Source organism: Anomaloglossus baeobatrachus, chromosome 4 (genome assembly GCF_048569485.1).
Source record: "Anomaloglossus baeobatrachus isolate aAnoBae1 chromosome 4, aAnoBae1.hap1, whole genome shotgun sequence".
In the NCBI taxonomy this organism is placed as follows: Eukaryota; Metazoa; Chordata; class Amphibia; order Anura; family Aromobatidae; genus Anomaloglossus; species Anomaloglossus baeobatrachus.
The window spans coordinates 231101500-231122853 of NC_134356.1; the positions used below are offsets into that span (position 1 = coordinate 231101500).

The following is a 21354-nucleotide window of genomic DNA, read 5'->3' on the forward strand; positions in this document are numbered from 1 at the left end:
TCAGCTCAATCTCAAGCCATGGTGACATTACGGCTGAACTGTGTAGGAAGATCGATCTTGTGCAAGTCTAGATAGATCCACTATGGTGTTCGCCATTGTTATCTTAATTGTATCAAGCCATTGGGTTGCTGGTCTTCCTCTTCGCCTTGTTCCTTCTATTCTTCCGACCATGATGTCCTTCTCCAGTGATTTTTCATATTCGTGTGATGTGCCTAAAGTAGGAAAGTCGTATTACTACTGAATTAAAAATGACTCTGAAAGTGAATAAAACCCAATTACCCAACTGTATTTTAATGTACTAATCTATAGCTAATATTACATTTTTAGTCAAAACCCTCCTAAAATAAGATATAAGATTTAGAACTTTCAACAATTCATTATTTTTCTCACCCACATCAAGGAAATTAATTGTTAAATTCACAAAGTAGAGCTTTCCACATTGGATGTGTGGTAGTAGGCAGTTATAATGGACGACTCAACAGCTGCTTCTTTGACAAGGGTTAATGTTATACAACCCCTTTTTCTGGCAGGGGGCTGATTAATCACCACCCACCATGTCTCTCAATAAGAGCCGTGGTAGCCTTATTGTATTTTCTGCATAAAGAGAAGGCCAAACTGTTACCGAGATGATGAACATCTAGAAAATAGTGGAGGGTGAACTAAAAGGTGCTGATTATCCGGTGTAAATCAAGTATGAATGTATGATAATTCAGGGAAAAGAGGAGTGAGGAGTCGCCGAGGTTGGATTTTACATAAACCTCTTCACTAAAGATGTCAGCCATAGATGTCACAGTGATGAAGTAGCAAAAAAATCAAATGGGGAAAAAAAATCATTTCATGCAGCAAAACCATCACAGCCTTCACTATAAGGATCTGTTACACACAATTTAATGAGTTCAAAATAGATATATTGGGTTTGTTTGCCTGCAATTGTATTGGAATTTTATTCTATTCTTCTGTTACATCATATAAAACAGTATACTGTAGAATTTCTTTAATATGACCACCCAAAATATGTTTAAGAATGGTCTTCTGCGAAGGTGTTCCTCCTAAAAATATAGTCAATAGGCATAATATATAAAATAACACTGGTTGTGGATAGAAACCCCATCTGTATGTAAGGTCATTATTATAGTGTTCTGTATATGTGTATATGTATGATTTAGTTTTATATAGTGTATACCTGTATTAGCTCTACAATGAGTATCAATACATTTATGATGAATGACTTTCTTGTTGGCATATATAAACACTCACCCCACTTACCGTTTTACATGTGATGATGCTAATCTAAAATATCAGAACATGTAGTAAATGTCTACAATTATGGGTAAATGTCTTTAGTGATTGCATAATTGGCAAAAATGGCTCCTTAGTTGATCATATCTTTTATCACGGCTAGTGATGAGTGAGCACTACCGTGCTCGGTACTCGTAACAGGCAGTTGGATGCTTGGATGGGCGCGACTCATGTACCGAGTATAATGGAAGTCAGTGGGGAACTCAAGCATTTTTCCGAAAGATCTTCCAGAAAAAATGTTCAAGTTCCTCATTGACTTCCATTACTGTATACTCTGCACACGAGTTTCGCGCGTTCAGGTGCTTGTTACGAGTATCGAGCACCCAAGAATGGTAGTAGTGTGGCTTATCACATGCCATCCAAGCATGGTAGTGCTTGCTCATCACTAATCACACCCAAAAATGTTTTTTGTTTTTTTTTGGCACTACATCTCTTCATATTAAAGGGAACCTGTCACCATATTTGGCAAAAATAAACTCCAGACACCACCAGTGGTGTGTAGAACGTAAAAAACACTTTAATAATACCCACCTAGGGGGGCGGTCTGGTTTGCTGGGCGTCGCTGCTCTCCGGTCTGCCGCCTTCTTTCTGCTGCGATCTCCGTCCTCCTTCTATACAGCCCAGGCCGGCATTGCGGTCCTGTGCAGTCGGACTTTGATGTGCCCTGTTGAGGGAGTTAAAGACCGCCCACACATGTGAACTACAATACTTTGATCGTCCCTGTGCGAGCCGATGAAAGTGTGCCTGCGCAGGACATCAATGCCGGCCTGTGTGGATGACATAGGACGTGTCATGAACACAGATCTCAGAGGAAGGAGGACGGAGATTACCGCAGAGAGGAGGCGCTCCCTAGGTGAGTATAATAAAGCTGTTTTTTACGTTTAACAAAGCGGCCTGGACACTTATATACACTACTAGAAGGTGGCCCGATTCTACGCATCGGGTATTCTAGAATTTACGTATTGTGTAGTTCATGTATGATTTTTGTTATATATATATATATATATATATATATGTTGTTGTGTGTAGTTACCAAGTGTTTGTGTAGGGTGCTGTACATGTTCTGGATGTTGTCTGGGTGTGATGGGGGGTGAGAGGGGTGTTGTTTGTGTGTTGCGTTGTTTGTGGAGCGCTGTGTGTCTGTAGCGTTGTGTGTGTGTTGCGCGGTTTGTGTGTGTGTGGTGTGTTTTGGGGGGAGGTATGTTTTGTGCAATGTGTGTGTTGTGCGGTATGTGCGTATATTTGTGTGTGCAGCGTTGTCTGTGTGTGTGGGTGTCTGTGTAGGGCAGTTGTTTGTGGTTCCCAGTGTGTGTGTGTGGTGTGTTGTGCAGTGCGCACGCGCGCGCGTGTGTGTGTGTGTGTTGGGGGGAGGTGTGCACTTCCCATCGTGCTCCATCCCCCATGCAGCGCACTCCCCATCGTGCTCCATCCCCCATGCTGCGCACTCCCCATCGTGCTCCATCTCCCATCCTGCGCACTCCCAAACGTGCTCCATCCGCCATGCTGCGCACTCCCAAACGTGCTCCATCCGCCATGCTGCGCACTCCCAAACGTGCTCCATCCGCCATGCTGCGCACTCCCAAACGTGCTCCATCCGCCATGCTGCGCACTCCCAAACGTGCTCCTTCCGCCATGCTGCGCACTCCCCATCGTGCTCCATCCCCCATGCTGCGCACTCCCAAACGTGCTCCATCCGCCATGCTGCGCACTCCCAAACGTGCTCCTTCCGCCATGCTGTGCACTCCCCATCGTGCTCCATCCCCCATGCTGCGCACTCCCAAACGTGCTCCATCCGCCATGCTGCGCACTCCCCATCGTGCTCCATCTCCCATGCTGCGCACTCCCAAACGTGCTCCATCCGCCATGCTGCGCACTCCCAAACGCGCTCCATCCGCCATACTCCGCACTCCCCATCGTGCTCCATCCCCCATGCTGCGCACTCCCCATCGTGCTCCATCCCCCATGCTGCGCACTCCCCATCGTACTACATCCCCCATGCTGCACACTCCCCATCGTGCTACATCCCCCATGCTGCACACTCTCCATCGTGCTACATCCCCCATGCTGCGCACTCCCCATCGTGCTACATCCCCCATGCTGCGCACTCCCCATCGTGCTACATCCCCCATGCTGCGCACTCCCCATCGTGCTACATCCCCCATGCTGCGCACTCCCCATCGTGCTACATCCCCCATGCTGCGCACTCCCCATCGTGCTCCATTCCCCCATGCTGCGCACCCCCCATCGTGCTCCATTCCCCATGCTGCGCACCCCCCATCGTGCTCCATTCCCCATGCTGCGCACTCCCCATCGTGCTACATCCCCCATGCTGCGCACTCCCCATCGTGCTACATCCCCCATGCTGCGCACCCCCCATCGTGCTACATCCCCCATGCTATAATAGTTCTCCTATTATACTCAGAGAGGAGTATAATAGGAGGACTGTAATAGGAGGAGTAGTCCTGGGGGGAGAGGAGTATAATGCCGGCTCCCTGCACATGTGTACCGGGAGCTGGTGTACACTGGTAACTATGATACACATCGGGTAACCAAGGGACCTTAGTTACCCGATGTGTATAATGGTTACCAGCGTTCACGGGCTCCGTCAAGATCCCAGCATCGCAAAGTTATGTCTGGCGCTGCTGGGATCCTGACGGAGCCGGTGTAGAAGCAAGCGATATCCCAGGATGTTGTGAGTGTGTGGATGTGATGTGTGAGGTGTGTGTGAGAGTGAGTGTGATCTGATGTGTGTGTGTGTGTACTCACCTAGGAGTCGGAGCTACGTGTCAGTTGGGCCAGAGCGAGCGTGCATTGCGTGAGGGGGGCGGGGCCTGCAGAGAGCCGGGGTGAGAGGCCAATCCGTGTGGGGGGGCGGGGCCATGGCGAGCCCAGCGGCCAATCAGCTTTGTGTCACCGTAAGGACACAATTTTGGAGCATGACAGACACAGACAGACAGACAGACAGACAGAGACAGACAGACAGACAGAATAAGACAATTATATATATAGATTCTGGAATGCTATATATAAGAGCCCACTGGTGGTGGCAGCATCTCATAAAGGAAGAACCTGGTGACAGGTTCCCTTTAACAGTTATTTTCTGGTTGTTCCCAGTGGGGACTGAAGGAGACTAGATAGACAAACTGTCACAAAAGCCATCAAAATTTTGGAAAAATGTGCCTATTGTTAAATATAAATGCATCAAATGCAGATGGTATCAACTCTATATATCACTGATTGGTGTTCGTTTTTACCAATTTACTATGCAAATGACAATATTTTGTTTGCCAATGAATATTACCGTAATTGTTTGGATTGTCCACTGTTATGATAAACGGTTTGATGACTACTGGATGAACTGGAATTATCCTAAAGGTACCGTCACACTAAGCAACATCGCTAGCAACATCGCTGCTGATGCACAACTTGCTAGCGATGTTGCTTAGTGTGACATCCAGCAACAACCTGGCCCCTGCTGTGAGGTCGTTGGTTGTTGCTGAATGTCCTGGGCCATTTTTTAGTTGTTGCTCTCCCGCTGTGAAGCACACATCGCTGTGTGTGACAGCGAGACAGCAAAAACTAAATGTGCAGGCAGCAGGAGCCGGCTTCTGCGGACGCTGGTAACCACGGTAAACATCGGGTAACCAAGAAGCCCTTCCCTTGGTTACCCGATATTTACCTTCGTTACCAGCGTCCGCCGCTCTCAGCTGTCAGTGCCGGCTCCTGCTCTGTGCACATGTAGTTGCAGTTCACATCGGGTAATTAACCCGATGTGTACTGTGGCTAGGAGAGCAGGCAACAGGGAGCCGGCACTGGCAGTGTGAGAGTGGCGGACGCTGGTAATGAAGGTAAATATCGGGTAACCAAGGGAAGGGCTTCTTGGTTACCTGCTGTTTACCGTGGTTACCAGCGTCCGCAGAAGCCGGCTCCCTGCTGCCTGCACATGTAGAAGAGTACACATCGGGTAATTAACCCGATGTGTACTGTGGCTAGGTGTGCAGGAAGCCAGCGCTAAGCGGTGTGCGCTGGTAACCAAGGTAAATATCGGGTTGGTTACCCGATATTTACCTTAGTTACCAAGCGCAGCATGCTTACACGTGTAGCGACGCTCCAGCGATCCCTGTCAGGTCAGGTTGCTGGTGGGATCGCTGGAGCGTCGCTTAGTGTGACATCTCACCAGCGACCTCCTAGCAACTTACCAGCGATCCCTATCAGGTTGTATCGTTGTTGGGATCGCTGGTAAGTTGTTTAGTGTGACTGGGCCTTTAGGAACATATAAAGAAGTTTTAATCAACTCAAGAAATAAATCCCCAGAACAAGCATAGAGGAACATAAGCTTCTCCGTGAAAATAATATGAAATCAAAATTTATTAGCGAGAATGTTATTTTTCAGCTCTACCTTAGAGCCATGCCTGTCAATTTGCCAGACCATTCCCATTTCTAAATTGTAACTGGCAGTTAGGTGCGCCAACCTTTTATCGTCAGTGTTGGCTCACTTATTTGTTACGTGTTCATAAATGTATGTGGTTTACCAGATTGGCTGGATTTTTTTTCCTGCAGCCAATACGCTAGATTACATTTTTGTCATAACACAGATTACTTTGTATACCAAAAAATAATCTGGAATGTTTGAATATTATATGAGAAAGGGTTACTTTTTTTTTACCAGAATAACTTGGCACAAAATGCACCAGTATATTCTGGCATCTTGCTGAAGAGGTGTTAAAAGTTTGAGGGTTTTTAAGGAAATTTTGATATTAAAATATATCATGTAAAATATTATTTAAAGTTCTATATTCTTGAACTAATGATATTTCAACCTGTTAGAAAATCTCCCTTTAGGCTATGTCAATATTAAAAAAAATGATCAAAAGGACAAAGAGACTTATTTCATAAAACTCAGAGCAAAAAGAGAATTAGATTGAATTCCCGCAGCACAGGTTCGAATTGTAAGCCTGAAATTTTAATTTTGAGATTTCAGAGTCCAATCCTGGAATATTAGAAAGTGTTGCCCAGCTTATTTTTTTCTATAAAAAAAAAAACAAAACAGGTATGCTACAATCATTTAGTGACTTATAAAAATAGTCTTAGGTCATTTAATTTAATTGTAGTGTGTCCTGTTTAATGGCTCTGGTCAAAGATAATCATGTCTGTTCGTAAAATACTTTATTAATTTTTTCCCAGCGGTGACTGTATGATCCCTAATTATTTTTCTGATTTATTTCTCTTTAACAAAAAAATGCAGAAGGAAAATGATACCTATGTAGTAAAATGGGTTGTTCCATCATTTTAAAGGGTATAATTGCAAAGAGGTTCTAATAACAAACAACTTTACAATTTACTTAAAGAGGTGGTTCACTACTCTGCAATAATGGCCACAGCTCTGTAAAACTGATAGGGAAGGTTTTTTCTATATTTAGCGAATTCTGCCTGTGAATGGCGCTATTGTGGTCCGCTCATCCCCATGAAGTGACCTCTGAGATCCAGTGATGCATTTCAACTTCCAGTTGACCCGACACCACCAGGCCCGGCCCTAGTCTCCCTGAGTGACTGGGCTGTGGGTGGAGTTGCCCACACATCACAGCCCAGCAAGTCATGCGCTCTCTCCTTAGCTGCAGAACGCCACAATCAGGAGCGATGCTGGGCTGTGATGTGTGGTGAAATTCTGCTCACAGTCCTGTCACTCAGGAAGATTAGGGCCGGCTCGGTGATGTTGGGTCAACTGGAAGTTAACGTGACCTCACCGGATCTCAGAGGTCACGGAGCCCAGGGGTCAGTTCATGGGGATGAGCGGACAGCAATAGGGCCGCTGAGAGGCTGAATTGGCTGAACAAGGTATTTAATAAAAGCCTTCCCTATCAGCATTACAGAGATGTGGCCATGATTGCAGAGTAATGAACCACCTCTTTAAATTCCTCTCCATTCTCAAAAAATTAGGGATTTTAATGTTATTGTTTATAATTTGTTGTATAGTTTCCTTAAAGTGCTGCAGTTAGGATCAATGGGTGGTCTACTATGCAAAGAGCATAGCATTTATAAGCCATCGTCTGAAACTGGCCAGAACACAGGATCCGTTTAGCTTTAGTGCAACTGCACTCCGATGCTGCATAGGCAAAACTGCCTCTGTGTGCATCATCTGAGAATGGTCAGTTTCGGCCAGCAGCACGACCACGCCACTGGTCTGATTTGTTAATCCAGAGCGCAATACACCTCAGCAAGCTGAAGGCTAGAAGATGCAGACCATGGCTCATTATTTTAGCTATATATGTTTAATGTATTTAGGAAGGTATAGGTTAATAACTGTTGGAGACCAAGCCGCACGGGAGACTAGTCGGAAAGGCGGGTCTTTGGCGCCTTCTCTTCGCCTGTTCCCCTACATTGACAGGTCGCTCCTTGCGTGCTTGTATATAGAGATAAAAAAAGTCCAGTTGTGCGCGTTTCTTCAGAAGTGTCTTTAGTTCCATAAAGATGCGGTACATTCTGGTATCCTCCATTTTGATACAAGTAAAACTTGGCTAACACGGTACAAAGATATATTTTACTTGTATATAGAGAGACTTTTAAAGTCAGGTGACCAGGTAGAAGCCACTGGGACCCTCCTGTTTGGCTAGTCTTCCGTGCAGCTTGTTTCCCAGCTGCTATTCAACCATGTTTTTCTCTGAAACACAGCGTTTCAGACTAAAAAAATACCTGGCTGAGATCATATAGCCATGGTCTGATGCATACTGCCTGTGGATTGAGCTGCTCAATGCACAGGCATGTATCAGCTGTCAGGTTTCCCTTTATAGGGGTTGTCCACTAGGTAAAATAAAAAAGCCTATACTCTCCTCCGCGGCCAGCGATGATGCGGCTCACGTGAAGTTGTGGCATCACGTGAGTGCATCCAATCGGCAGTTTCCCCGCCTTCGGACACAGAAGCAGTCACCAGGAAGGGAGCGCCGCGTTCTGATCTTGCTTGTTCGCCATACATACTCTAATAAGTATGCGGCAGCAATTGTCTTTTCAGCAATATGCCACATTTTGAAATGGAGCGACCTTATTAGAAATGACATAGAAGATAGTAATTCTCATCGGTTTTCCTACAAGTTTATTAACGTGCTCATAAAGCTATTGTAGGTGTGCAAGGCAATAAATGTCTATATTGCTCCAATGCATCTGTCTTACGTTCCTAAAAATAAATTGTATTGCTCTTAATCAGTTCTGCTTGCTGCGTGATGACGGCCAGACATCTGCACTGTGCATCTCATCCTGTAATGACTACGGGGCACATCCAAACTGCACAGACTGCTAGGAGGCCAAGTGAATTAATAATTAGCTTTGTTGTCACTAAACATAATTATGTTTGCATAATGAAATTTACTGTGCTGTTGTCACGTTTAATAACTGTGGCCTGATTCTTCCTATTACAGGCAATCTGGTATGGCAAATTTAATAAATCCGAAATGCACAGTAATGAAACTGGTCAGGTGTGAATTCGGCGATGCACAGATTGATAGCCTTAGTGCCATCTGAGACGAGAGTCCATGCAGAGTGAGATCCGGCAGGATGGAGGAATTTATGATAATTATGCAGTCTGTGAAGACTACATAGAGTATACGTGAAATCATGTTATATTATGCACAATCATGAAAGATTTGCTTTATCATTATTCTGTACTAGCTCCACTGGGAAATTACAGCAATAACTAAGAAACCTTCTACTGGAACTTATCTAGATAGCTTTTTCGATGGCCGCAGAGTGCCTATGCTAGGATTTGTAGTTTTATGACGGGGGAGAGCAAGAAGCTGGGGACAAGTGTGACAATTTTTTGTATAGTCATGGCCAAAAGTGTTGGCACCTTTTAAAATTACTAAAAAAAAATTGTTTTTCTCCCTGAAAATTATTGCAATTACACATGTTTAGTTCCTTTACGTGTATTGGATCAATGCAAAAAAAAAAGAAAAATAAGGCAAATTGGACATAATTTCACACACAACCCGAAAAATGATCCAGACAAAATTGTTGGCACTCTCATGTTAATATTTCGTTGCACACCCTTGGAATAAAGAACTGCAATCAATCCCTTCCTATAACCATCAACAAGCGTCTTACATCTCTCAAATGGAGTTTGGACCAGTGATGCCTTGCACACAATCAGAGCACCCAGTGCCAGAGGCAACAAAACAAGCCCAAAACATCTTTGAACCTCCAACAAATTTGGCTGTAGGTACTTTGTTCTTTTCTTTGTAGGCCTCATTTTGTTTTCGGTAACAGTAGAATGATGTGCTTTACTAAAAAGCTCTATCTATGTCCCATAAGACGCTTTTCCAGAAGGAATTTGGCTCACATACATTCTTTTAAACTACGGTCTAGCTTTATATGTCTAAGTGTTAGCAGTGGATCCTCCTGGGTGTCCTACCATAGCGTTTCATTTCATTCAAATTTTGACGAATAGTTTGCAGTGACACTGTTGCACCCTGAGCTTGCAGTACAGCTTGAATTTCTTTGGAACTTGACTGGGGCTGCTTATCCAGCATTTGGACTATCCCATCTTGCAATCTTTCATCAATTTTTCTCTACTGTTCATGTCCAGCGATATTTACTACAGTGCCATGGGTTGTAAACTTCTAGATTAAGTTGCGCACTATGGTTAGAGGAACATCAAGATCTCCGAAGATCGACTTCTAGCCTTGAGATTGTTGATATCTTTCAATAATTTTGGTTCTTAAGTCATCAGACTTCTCTCACTCTGTTCTCCATGCTTAGTGTGGAACACACAGACAAACAGTGCAAATATTGAGTCAACTTCTCCCCTTTTTATCTTGTTTCAGATGGGATTTTCATATGCCCACACCTGTTACTTGCCACAGGTGAGTTTGAAAGGGCATCAAATGCGTGCAACAAAGTTTTAGGCTACATGCGCACGCTGCATCTTTTTGTGTTCACAAACTGCAGCCAAAACTGCACCACGTCAGAGAGAGCCTGGAAATGTCACAAAAAATACTTGTAATTATAGGTGCGTTTTTGGTGCATTTTTCACAACATGCGTTTTTGCTGCGTTTTTGTGACAAATGTTGACAAAAACGCAGGAAGAATGAACATGCTGCATTTTTTTTGTCACAAACTTTTGACAAATAAAACGCTGCCAAATAAACTGCAATGTGCGCATAGCAAATCTGACTTCTCATAGACTTTGCTGGGAAGTCAAATCTCAAAAAGTTCTGACAACAAAACTGCAGCCAAAAACGCAGCGTGCGCATGTAGCCTTATAATCCACAATTTTGGAAAGGTGCCAACAATTTTGTCTAAAGGCTACTTTACACACTGCGATATCGGTCCCGATATCGCTAGTGTGCGTACCCACCCCCATCTGTTGCGCGACATGGGCATATCGCTGCCTGTGCCGCACAACATCGCCCAGAGCCGTCACACATACTTACCTGTCCGGCGACGTCGCTGTGACCGGCGAACCGCCTCCTTTCTAAGGGGGCGGTCCGTGCGGCGTCACAGCGACGTCACTGAACCGCCGCCCAATCGCAGCGGAGGGGCGGAGATGAGCGGGACGTAACATCCCGCCCACCTCCTTCCTTCCGCATAGCGGCCGGGAGGCAGGTAGGGAGACGTTCCTCGCTCCTGCGGCGTCACACGCAGCGATGTGTGATGCCGCAGGAACGAGGAACAACCTCGTTACTGCTGAAGTAACGATTTTTGGGAATTAGGACCCGTGTAGCCGATTAGCGATAAATCACGCTTTTGCGACGATTTTACATCGCTGAACGCTGTTACACAAAGCTAAATCGCTAACGATTGCGGAAGTGCGTCACCAAAACCGTGACCCCAACGACAAAATTCAGGCGATATCGCAGTGTGTAAAGCCCGCTTAAGGCTACATGCGCACGCTGCATCTTTTTGTGTTCACAAACTGCAGCCAAAACTGCACCTTGTCAGAGAGAGCCTGGAAATGTCACAAAAAACGCTTGTAATTGTAGGTGCGTTTTTGGTGCGTTTTTCACAACATGCGTTTTTGCTGCATTTTTGTGACAAATGTTGACAAAAACGCATGAAGAATGAACATGCTGCATTTTTTTTGTCACAAACTTTTGACAAAACGCTGACAAACTGCAATGTGCGCATAGAAAATAGACTTTGCTGGGAAGTCAAATGTCAGTTCTGACAGCGAAACTGCACCAAAAAACGCAGCAAAAAAGGCAGCATGCGCATGTAGCCTAACCCATTCTAAGATATTTTTTTTTGTGAAAGTTTTGTCTAATTTGGATTTTTTTTCCCCCTGTTTTGTGTATTGGAACAACACAAAACAGGAATTAAATATGAATAACAAAACGTGTTATTGCAATAATTTTCTAGGAAAAATGCTTTTGTTTCGGAACAATTTCAAGGGTGCCAATACTTTCCGCCATGACTGTGTATCAGAGTACAGAAATCTTTTAATATTACATTTGTAAGAAATGGATCCTGTATATACAACAATAAGCCAAGCTGTATCCTTCCAAATGTAGTTTGAGAAAGGAAAGCATAATGGTGTAGGTAGATATTTACTGTATATTTTAATCCTAGTACAGTATCCATATCTGATATGGAGTGCTCAGATCAATGTCTGCGTAATTATAAGGATGCCCATCTAATTAGGTTAAAAGGAATTGGCAAAAATTATATATAAGTGGTCATGCGTACCAAAAATGCACATTCAGTAGGATCCAGTGAGCCCCCAGAACAGAGTCTGGGCACTTATTCTTGCCAGTTCTTGGAATCGGCTACAATTTTAGTGAACCGGCTGAATCCCACCTCTGCAATAGACTGTCTAATATTATAAGCTTGCTACATCAGGGCACCTATAGGTTAGGAAGAATAATAAATACAGTGGAACCTCAGTTTATGAGTAACTTGGTGTGCAAGTATTTTACTATACAAGCAAAGCTTGCTGTAAATTTTTAACTCTGTTTAAGAGCAATGCTTTGCTGTACAAGCAAATACTCACCGCACACAATTCCGGTTCCGTACTTTCCCGGCGCTCTGACCCACTCTTCCAGTCCGCAGAAACACACACACATATTATGCTCACCTACCCTCCGTTCTCTTGGCGGCCTCTAACCTGGTTCTTGTAGTCCGCAGGTATGTTTATCCGGTAACCATCGCGACGATGCAGGAGCTGCCACTGTCAGCGCTTCCCAAAAGCAGCGTGCTGACCAATCAGAGGCAAGCAGCTCGTGCGTATGACGTCTGCTGCTGAAGCGCTGACAGCGGAATCTCGCGATGGTTACCGAATACACATACCTGCGGACTACAAGAACCAGGTTAGAGGCCGCCAAGAGAATGGAGGGTAGGTGAGCATAATGTGTGTGTGTGTGTGTGTTTGTGCGTGTGTGGAATAGCACAATAGGGGACCAGGATGGGACATTGCTAAAGGTTGTGGAATGAATTGTCTGAGTTTCAATTATTTCCTATGGGAAATTTTGCTTTGCTAGACGAGTAACTTGGTTTACGAGCACACTACCAGAACGGATTGTTCTCGTAAACCAAGGCTCCACTGTAGTGAAAACTATAAGTATTGAATGTGACTGGTCAAGGTTAGAATAGGTAGTTTCTACAGTATGTGTTGTTAATCAGCTTTTTGATATTAATTGTGGGACCTTGTTGTCTGCCTCATTTTACACTGATTTTCTGCAGTACCTTAGAGGGGATGTCCACTACTTGGACATCCCCTTTTTAAATTGGGACTCCTTCATATCAACTAAAATAACAAATAATCTCCTCCCACACAACAGCCATTATTAAGGTGATGTTAGCACCAGGTCTTCCAAGGCTCATGTGTCATTATTATTCTGTATGAGCTTTCAGCCAACCAGTGGCTGACCACTTTTGGGCTTATGCGGTGTGACTCATTTTGCTTCTTCAAGGTTCATTGGAGGGAAGTGAGAGCTCAACAGCCAAATAGCGTCCTGCATGTAAACCCCATTAGAATATATCCCACCTCATGTCCTAGATCAGTGTTTCTCAACTCCAGTCCTCAAGACCCACCAACAGATCATGTTTTCAGGTTTTCCTCAATCAGGTTTTCAGGATTTCCTTAATGTTGCACAGGTGATGGAATTATTCCCTGTCAATATTGAAGAAAATCTGAAAACATGATCTGTTGCTGGGTCTTGAGGACTGGAGTTGAGAAACACTGTCCTAGATGGATATAAGCATGAATCCTACTGGATTTTATGGATCTGACAACCTTGACCTAAGGTTGAAATGCGTTGCTCACCACCAAATAAAGTTTTGTATATTCATTCACATTCCTTTTGCTGGGACTTATGGTTCCTGTGCAATTGAGATCCTGCACATTTCGGCACTCATTACCACCTCTCGGCATTGTTTCTGAGAGCCTCTGTAGTTCCTACTGGAGCTACATACCGTATACTATTTCCACTGTTTCTCCTTTGTGTGAGATTGGGTCCCAGAATCAGGCAGCAGAATGCATCAATGCTCCTTTGTGGATACCAAGTGTATGTTTGGCGTTGTGCACACTGTACAGCTGTCCAAAGTAAGTATGTGGTACTAAACCAGAAAGAGTTACCTGTTCTCTTTAGTGAGCTATAATATTGATGGACCTTTTGACTTTCTGCAGTGCTCTAAAAGGGTTGTCCAATACCGCTCCAGATCTCCATTGTTATGCCATGTGAGTCCTACAGAAAATCATGCCTGGGTGCTATTGGGCTGCTGTGATCTCCCTACTTCCACTTTTACAAGGTTTGATAAAATAAGAAGTGATTGGCTATAGGGTTCACTTGACATAATGTAATACGAACCCTGGAATGGTTGCTGGAAATGAGTATGTTGTTTTTATTTAAGGGGGACTACCTCCTTTAAAAATAGGTTGTCTAAAAGTGGGCAACCTCTTTTAATGGAGTACGCTGATAACTGTTACTCACCTCCCATCCCCTCCCTTACCACTCCTGATAAGGAGCTGCTGTTATCAGTTCTGCAAAACCACAAGTTGGACCACTATTGGTATTTTACACAACAGTTTTAATCACTGCTTACACTCCAGAGCCATGTGCTTCTTTAAAGGCCATGTTAGCTCCATATGCAGATGTACTGATTACAGTGTAGACAGCAGAACAAGCACTGACAAGACCTTTAATGTGTTAAGGCCATGTCTCACTAAGCTACATCGCTAGCGACATCGCTGCTGAGTCTCGGTTTTCGTGACGCAACAGTGATCTTGCTAGCGATGTCGCTGTGTGTGACATCCAGCAACGACCTGGCCCCTGCTGTGAGATCGCCAGTCATTGCTGAATGTCCTGGACCATTTTTTGGTCGTTGCTCTCCCGCTGTGAAGCACACATCGCTGTGTGTGACAGCGACAGAGCAACAACTGAATGTGCAGTGAGAAGGAGCCGGCTTCTGCGGACGCTGGTAACCACGGTAAACATCAAGTAACCAAGAAGCCCTTACCTTGGTTACCCGATATTTACCTTCGTTACCAGCGTCCGCCGCTCTCACGCTGTCAGTGCCGGCTCCCTGCTCTCTGCACATGTAGCCGGAGTACACATCGGGTAATTAACCCGATGTGTACTGTGGCTAGGAGTGCAGGGAACAGGGAGCCGACACTGGCAGTGTGATAGCGGCGGACGCTGGTAACGAAGGTAAATATCGGGTAACCAAGGTAAGAGCTTCTTGGTTACCCGATGTTTACCGTGGTTACCAGCGTCCGCAGAAGCCGGCTCCTGCTCACTGCACATTTAGTTGTTGCTCTCTCACTGTCACACACAGCGAGCTTCTTGGTTACCCGATATTTACCTTAGTTACCAAGCGCAGCATCGCTTCCACGCATCGCTGGGGGCTGGTCACTGGTTGCTGGTGAGATCCTGTGTGACAGCTCACCAGCAACCCGTATAGCGACGCTCCAGCGATCCCTGTCAGGTCAGGTTGCTGGTGGGATCGCTGGAGCGTCGCTTAGTGTGACATCTCACCAGCGACCTCCTAGCAACTTACCAGCGATCCCTATCAGGTTGTATCGTTGTTGGGATCGCTGGTAAGTTGTTTAGTGTGACTGGGCCTTTAGTCAGAGTGGTGAGTCTCTACAAAAGTGGCCCTTCCTCTGCAGATCCTGGCGTATGTGTTACGCGGATGACCCAAAGTTTTCCAAAGGTGCTTCATTGCTCCTCCTCATTATTCTCCTTAGGGTCTCATTCAGATGTGTTTGTTTTATGTGTGTGAAAAACCTACTGTGTTTGACAGCAAGAGAACAACGATCTTAATGTGCAGGGAGCCGGCTTCTGCGGACGCTGGTAACCAAGGTACACATCGGGTAACCAAGCAAAGTCTTTGCTTGGTTACCCAATATTTACCTTGGTTACCAGCGTCCACAGCTTCTAGAAGCCGGCTTCCTGCTCCCTGTACACGTAGCCAAGGTACACATCGGGTAACTATAAGCAAAGCGCTTTGCGTAGTAACCCGATGTGTACAATGGTTACCAAGCACAGCGTCGTTACACGGGTCTCTGGTGGCTGATCTCTGATCGCTGTGGAGATCTGCCTGTTTGACAGCTCACCAGCGACCATGTAGCGACGCTTCAGCGATCCCTGCCAGGTCAGATCGCTGGTGGGATCGCTGGAGCGTCGCTTAGTGTGACGGTACCTTTAGGCACTCACCCTATGTGCTGCAAGGCAAAATTATTACCCTACATATAAGGGTTTAATCTGAAGGTAAAAACCTTCTTTTTGTAATATTTATTTTTTGCATGTTATACAAATATGCAAACAAATTAAAGAAAATGAGAGCGTCCTGCTTTTAGACTGAATCTCTTCTCCTCTTTGATGTGGTGTGCCGAGTCTGGTTGTTTTCTAGTTCTCATGAGTGTGTTGTAGAAGAAATCAGCAGGATGAAGGTGTCTCGCAGTGCAATTAATATTTAATAAACAGGCTGAGAAGCAATTTCATCTACACAAGCAATGAATTTCTGATGTATATTGGACTCATTAATGCGTCTCTGTATGCTTCCTTTTCTAATACCATTGTCTCTGGTTAGCCATTGAGGAAGCAAATCCATATAAACCAATAGAAAGATGGAGCCAATAATAGCCACAGCGTTCAGCAGAAGCCGCTCTCTGTGTGAATGGAAAACTGATGCCTCAGGGGTAAACAAGACAAATCTGCTGACGAGCCAACTTAACCAACATACACAACAAACCAGTGCGGATTCCCCTCCCGTTTTATTAAAGGTTGACTTCTTTGAATATTCACATAGTTTATTTTTAACCCATTACAATATTTCAGATGGAAACATGACTGTTCAAACTTGGCAGGCCCATAGTATTCCAAGGCTCGGTGACTGAGAATAGGAAAGAAGGAAAATAAATTCTTAAACCTCTGACTTATTGTTATTCATGATCTAAAGCTAATTCTATAAATACTTAAAGGAGTTGTCCAATCTAAAGTGACAAGTCTGCAGTCACTCTATATGTGAGTGCACACACTGTGTACTTCGAGGATTTGCCGGTTTCTGAGCTGGGAAGACCCGTGAATGCAATTGTGCGCTATATATGTTCTCGGCAAGAACCCGACTAGTGGGGGTGCCCTCACTCCATACAAATGTATAAAGCAAGGCCACACTCACTAGACAGTAACACCTATTAGTCGGATGCACAAACTCCATACAGTTATATTGAACAAGGCCGCCCCCACTAGTCGGGTTCTGGCTGGGGACATGCATTTATTCCACCTGCTATAAATTGCATTGATGTATGAGAATGCAAGGGTCTTGGGTTTCATTCAGCTTAGGCCAATAGCTGCTTGGACTTTGAATATTGTTCAGTTTGCATGGATTTCCTTGGGGTACTCATGTTTCCTCCCTACAGCACATAGATGGAGAACTGTCAGTCAAATGGAGTAGGGCAGGGAGAAGTCGGTCGGGGACTTGGCCTGGACTCATAAGCCAAGACCTACCCAGCTTTTCAGAGTCAAATTGAGCGGGCAGGGGGAAGAAGGTCAGAGACCTGCCCTGGACTCATAAGCCAAGATCTAGTCAGCTTTTCAAAGTCAAATTGAGCGGGGCAGGGAGAAGTGGGTCGGAGACCTGCCCTGGACTCATAAGCCAAGATCTATCCAGCTTTTCAGAGTCAAATTGAGCGGGGCAGGGAGAAGAGGGTCGGTGGACCTGCCCTGGACTCATAAGACAAGATCTAGCCAGCTTTTCAGAGTTTCAGACTAAAACCTACCTTGCTGCAATTGCATGAATCTGATAGGCTCCCTTGAATTTGGATTGAGCCCCAATAGGAAAGAGACCAATGTAAGTGTTGATAGTCTCTAGTGAAGCAAAATATGTAGGTGCTATAAAAAAAAGCAAAAAAAATTATAATGTTACAAAAAATGGCTTTCTCATCATAGGGAGCCTCTCTATTTAGTAAAGTTAGCAGAAAATGTCAGTTCAAACCAAGCACAGGCATTTATTGGGCTTGTTCACCAGTAGGAAACACATTCTCAATCCCTAGAATTCCCCCTTATAAAATAATGGCGCCATAATAATAATGAAACCCATCTTGAATGAACTGTATGTTCATATGCTTCACCTCCAGACCATTTGTGTATGAGACTGCTGGAAATAGCCGAGCATACTGCATAAAGTACCAAACACATGAAACAAAGCTATTAACCTGCAGATATGGGGTTAATCTGTAAGTTAAAAGCCTTTGGAACTTGCCCACCGCCTTCACTATACACCCCGCTGTCCGGGGGAAATAACCTTCAATCCTCCTGGCAGTGTTCAGGTTTCAGTCACAGGATGGCGCCGCTTCAGTCACTGCTCTGTGTATGGAGAGCAGTGGCCATAACCGCTCCCCCTACACCTGACTGATAGCCTCCTTCAGTGCTGAGTGGCTGTCAGTCAGTGCGGGGGGCGGAGTTACAGCTGCTGCTCTCCATACACAGAGCGGTGACTGAACCGGCGCTGCCTGATGGCTGGAAACTGAATGCTTCTGGCAGTGGGGTTGAATGTGCAGTCTCCAGGCAGGTTCAGAATGATATTAACCAGCAGATTAACCCCATGTCTGCAGGTTAATAATGTTTTTTCAAGTAAGAGAGTCCCTTTAATTGACATGTTAGGCTCTTTTTTTCTCTCTTAATTTCATGGTCGTAATAATGTTTTGGTATATTAGTCATATAAACATATATTCTAAAGTATATAAATTCTATATATTCAATAAAACAATGCAGTGGCTGTTACTATAATAGGACTAGTATAATTCAATGTGTTATTAAGGTACATAACTGGATAGATTGACAGACTTTGAAAGTCAATAAAACCATTTTAGTTTCCCTATATTCTGTGATAGGTAATGGGGGTGGCAAACTACTGTTGACTTTAGACGCCAGTTAGACTTCTCTAGGAGCTTAAATTGTCTCATATCAATCATGTAGTACATTTTATCGTAACCTTTCATCCTGCAAGAGCCCCAAGGAATAATTCATCTTAAATCGTATGAAGTTATGACTTTACCTTTATTTTTCAAAGCCTGTTTTATGAATGGGTAGAGTGACGTGGACATGACTACTATAGTTGTGCAATAGTCTACCAAGAAGGCGATCATCTAGGATATAACTAGTCTAATACACAATACTTTGGGATTTGCCTAAATGTGTGGTTCACGCTTAAATACGAGTGACTGTAACAAAACATTGGTGTCTGAAAACACGAAAACACAATGCTAAACCTGAGGTTTACCCTGTCAATAGCTTCATTTTTTTACTGACAGCACTGTAGTGAGATTTCTTTAGTTTGCCTCCTAATCCAGTTCTGCATGGCTTCTCCTTTGAGTTCTACGTTGAGGCGTGCAGTTATTTTCTTGGGCTGAACGAGCTGCCCTTACCAATCTTCATATCAAAAGCCCTTTGCCAGGCTATTCTGCTGGATGCTTTATTTCACTATAAAGCCTATACAAAGAAGTAAAGTCTCAATTTTCCATAAGCTTTTCAAGCATGCTGAGTTGACCACAAACCCGCGACGTTTAGACATAGGGAGGTCTATATTGATCTGCATGTGCGTGTGGAGCATGCAAATAGCTTTGAGTTCTAAAGAACATATCTTATTGTTACTGTAGCATTTTCTAAGATTTTCTGGTTGAATAAGGCTCAGAATCCACCCTTAGTCGGATGCCAAAAAAAAATACAATTTTAAAAAATGTCTCATAAGTATAGCATAGGTTTTCTAGTTTTGTTGTTTGTCTTTATGCCAAATTCACTAAAATGGAGTACTTTTTTGATGAATTTTCCATGTTGTAAGGTTTCTTTTTTTAACATGTTTGCTGAATGTTAGTCTTAGCCTAGAACCCCACACCATCCCCCCAAAAATATATGTGTAGCACCCACGTAGCAGGGGTTAAATATACTTGTCGCTGGGCCGGTGATGTCGGGTTTGAGGATGTCACGGATGGCCCTTCCCGGCTTCGTGGCCACGAGGTGTACAATAAAAGGGAGGAGGAGGGAAGATGGGATGATGGAGGTTGAGGAGGTTGGGAGTTGTGGTTGTCTCGTGACGCCACCTGTGGTACGCGGCCAGAGATTAGCCGCCACTGCGGTCGCTGTACTTCGGGGTGGATGGTGTCGCAGCAAGGATGGTTCTGCTCCCCACAGGTGGAGCGGGCCTCAGGGAGGATGATGAGGGCTGTAATGGCCGTTGGCGCCGAAGCACGGTGTGACGGTGACTGCAATAAGAGGTTGAGTCAGCTGCTGTGGTTCCAGGTCTTTTTTTACTCACAGTTCAAGTGCTGTCCTCAGAGTACCGGTCTCTGCGGTCATGGGCCCCAGCCGATCCCAGATGATACGGAGGTCACAGCCTTTGTTCCCACTGTGTGTTCTTTCTGCTCGGGGTCCCTCCAATCCAGTGGATGGAATGTGGAACAGGCTGTGGGTGTTTCCTGCACTTGCCACAGACCCTGGAATCCCTAGTAGCTGCAGAGAACCAAGGCTGAGCTGCCTGCTCCAAGCCAAGGGTCTTGTAGTGCTCCCATAAGTCTGAAGGTAGAGAGAATATGCCTAGACCAAAGTCCCAACTGTGCTTTTCACCCCAAGCTGTGCCCGGGGCTAACTAACTATGTGTGCAGATCCTCCTTCCTTTTCCCCAAGTGGTGCTGGCCCCCCAGTGGTTGTCCTAGTGACCGGGAAAGTCCCATGCCTCGTGATGGCCACCCCAGTGTCTAACCCAGGCCAATCCCAGTGGGAAAGCACCTGACTGTGTGTGGTTTGTGAATGTGAGAAACACCAGCAATTAACCTCTTCCTTACCTGGGATGAGTACTACATCTTAAGTGAGGTGCAGTACCCTGTGGCGACTGAAGCCTCAGGGGTGCCACATATGCACTCCACTAGGGTACTAGAGTAGTTTGCTGCATGTTAGTCTTCACCTAGCCCCCCACACCTTCCCCCAAAAAATGTATGCAAAAATGTATAATGTATGCATTCCACTAGGTTACTAGAGTATTATTATGCAAAGATTTGGCAACATTTGGAAAAGTCATAAGTGATAATTTGGCCAAAAACATTTGGTTAATGAAACTTCCACTGGCATTGTTGAGCAAATCCCAAAAAGTCCGGAAAAAAAATAGCTGAAAAATTGGCGCAAAATCCATAATGACTTAAGGCCGCTTTACACGCTGCGATATCGTTACCGATATTGCTACTGTGCGTACCCGCCCCCATTGTTTGTGCGTCACAGGCAAATCGCTGCCCGTGGTGCACAAAATCACTCGGACCGTCACACTACTTACCTGCCTAGCGACGTCTCTGTGACCGGCAAACCGCCTCTTTTCAAAGGGGGCGGTTCGTTCGGCATCACAGCAACGTCACTAAGCGGCCGCCCAATCAAAGCAGAGGGGCAGAGATGAGCAGAACGAACATCCCGCCCACCTCCTTCCTTCCGCATTGCCGGCGGCCGCAGGTAAAGTGAGGTTCCTCATTACTGCGGTGTCACACATAGCGATGTGTGCTGCCGCATGAACGGCGAACAACATCGTACCTGCAGCAGCAACGATAATTGGGAATAGGGGGGCATTTTACCGATTTAGCAATTTTGCACG

The 21354-nt window shown here is 44.9% G+C and overlaps 1 protein-coding gene across 2 annotated transcripts in view; it reads left to right on the forward strand.

Annotated features, from left to right (window-relative positions):
* CHST11 (carbohydrate sulfotransferase 11) overlaps positions 1-21354 on the forward strand; it is a 281471-nt gene that overhangs the window by 7686 nt on the left and 252431 nt on the right. The window lies entirely within an intron of this gene.